Here is a 2396-nt window from a genome sequence, read left to right on the forward strand (position 1 = left end):
ATCAATTTACTTAAATTCACTCTGAATTACCTCAGACTCTGTCTTTAACACATTCAATATTTACGCAACACATCCTATGAGTATTTAAAATGTATTGTTCGGGGATAGGATGAAGCATCCAAAAATAATGAACACAGATAACAAAATGACAAAACTGCAACAGAAGATGCAGATGTACAATCATTTCCGGCATGAAAAGTAACAATAAATTGAGAGTACATCTTTCTGTAGGACAGCAGCAGGACCGGCGTCTGTGAGCTGCAGCATTTCATAAGATGGACAGAAGCCAGGATCATCACTGTGGTCTATTGCACGATTTGGGTACAGTTATGTTGCTGTAATTGATTAGAATTGTCCACGGAGAATGTTATTTGCTGTGATCCAAGGATTTTTTCAATATTTCAGTTTCTCCAAAGGCCACTTGAAGGGTAAAGCGATTTTAGAGGCATGCATTTTTCTGAAGTATCAGAAAATAAGATCGAGGTTTTACCAAGATGTCTATATTATTCTCATTGCTTCTGCTGAAACAGTGCTATATACTAGAAGACAGTGAGATATTTTTCCCTTCCTTATTTTTGGCTTGAATTGGGTTTCAGTTGGATAAAATCATGTGAAAACAGTTACTTCTGAGAGAAAAATCAAATATTTGCTTTTGAAAGGAAAGGGCTTAGGTTTTTATTGAATATACTTAAATTGATTTTTGTGCTTTTTCAAGCATGGGAGGAAAGTGGGAGATTGGGCAAAATGAAGACTGCTTGTAGTATCAAGGAAAGGACACAAGTGCTTTTAAGGAAATTTCAGAACTTGCTCTAAAAAATGTCATTTCACTCTGGAGTAACACACCTTGTGACCCAAGCACCGGGTGAAAGTGTGAGGTGCACCAACGTTCTCGCTTTCAGAGGCTGCTCTGCTTCCAGAGTGGTCCCAGAAAGGGCCCTTGGCAAGGCTGTGAGGGGGTCAAGTTTGTCCTCAGAACCCAGAAGGGGTAGAAATGAGGCAGTCAGATCTCTTCTGCAGTGCCTGGGCTTCTATCTACCCTTAGCGATCTGTCAAAACCTGTTCCCAGGAAGCATCCTCAGAAGAGTTCCACTGAGGTGATATACACCCCATACGTGTGCTGAGCTGCAACTGAAAGTGTGTGTGCGCTTGCATGTGGAGAGGTGGAGATGCCATAGCACAGAGGAACAGAACCCAAGCACGCCCTCATCTGGGCACAAAGCGTTTGTTGTTTTCGGTGGCGTGGGCTCTTAGCCTTCTGTGCATCGACATATAAAATCAATTCTGAAGATGAGTTTATTTACAATGTAACACCTTAGACTTTCACTTATTGTTTGTTGCCTTTTACCATTCTTTTTCATTTCTAAGACTTTTCACATAAATGATTTATTCAAAATTGATAAAATACTTGGTGTGCCAGGAATGGTGTGCACTGTGATGAAGTTCACTACTCTTCTTATTGTGATGGAGCCAACCACTCTGAGAGGAAGCCTGGGCAGGTGTTACCTGTTTTATGGGTGAGGAAACGGGACAAAGGAGAATTGATCAGACACATCATCCTAAAATCTTCCAATGAGTGGTTGAATCATCAAGTACAACAGAGGGGTAAGGTAGCATTATACAAACTCATTTAAAAGGAAGAAACCTCTCCAAAATCAAAACTACTTCTCTAAAAACAGGTAGCCCAGTTTTTTTTCCTAATCCATAACTATTCCCTCAAGATCCCTAGTGAAACTGTGTTGTAATAGAAAACAGGGCATGTTTTCTGATAATAACCAGTGAAAGCAACAGGCAAAAATGCACATTCCTGGTATACTGCCTATAATCAGGCCATTATGTGTTATAATGAGAAGGGCTTATTTGAAAGCTCAATTGAAGTTATTGGCATTCTTTGTAGAATGACTAGTAGACACTTTCATGGAGTATCGATTTCAGATATTTAAAGGATAACGAGGTGATTTGTTTCCAGTGTGATCTGGAGCTCAGTGGCCTCAGCTATGATGTTAAGGCAGGTAACTAATTACTGAAGATCTCCATCAGAAGCTTGTTTCTTCATAATTCTATAATTGTGTTGTGAATTTTTTTTCCATTGCAAACTTTCTCTTGTAATTTATGCCCATTTTATTATTTTATTTTTATTTTGGAGAATTTTTATAAGAGTTTGAGCCAAATTGATGATATATGATGGGGGCCTCCAAAAATATTCGGAATTATCTTCTAGAGGGCTGGTCCCTTTGTAGTATAGGCTTCCCCCACTAGACAAGTGCTCTAGGAGCCCATCTGTATCAGTGTTCCAGCTGGTGTTGTTGTGAGAGGCTGCATTTGGCTTCGGTGGATTTTTTGAAGACTCTTTCCATGCGTTCACCCATGTCATCATGATGGGTGGTTTAGGAGCGCAC

The sequence above is a fragment of the Phyllostomus discolor genome, chromosome 4 (assembly GCF_004126475.2).
Source record: "Phyllostomus discolor isolate MPI-MPIP mPhyDis1 chromosome 4, mPhyDis1.pri.v3, whole genome shotgun sequence".
NCBI classification, from domain to species: Eukaryota; Metazoa; Chordata; class Mammalia; order Chiroptera; family Phyllostomidae; genus Phyllostomus; species Phyllostomus discolor.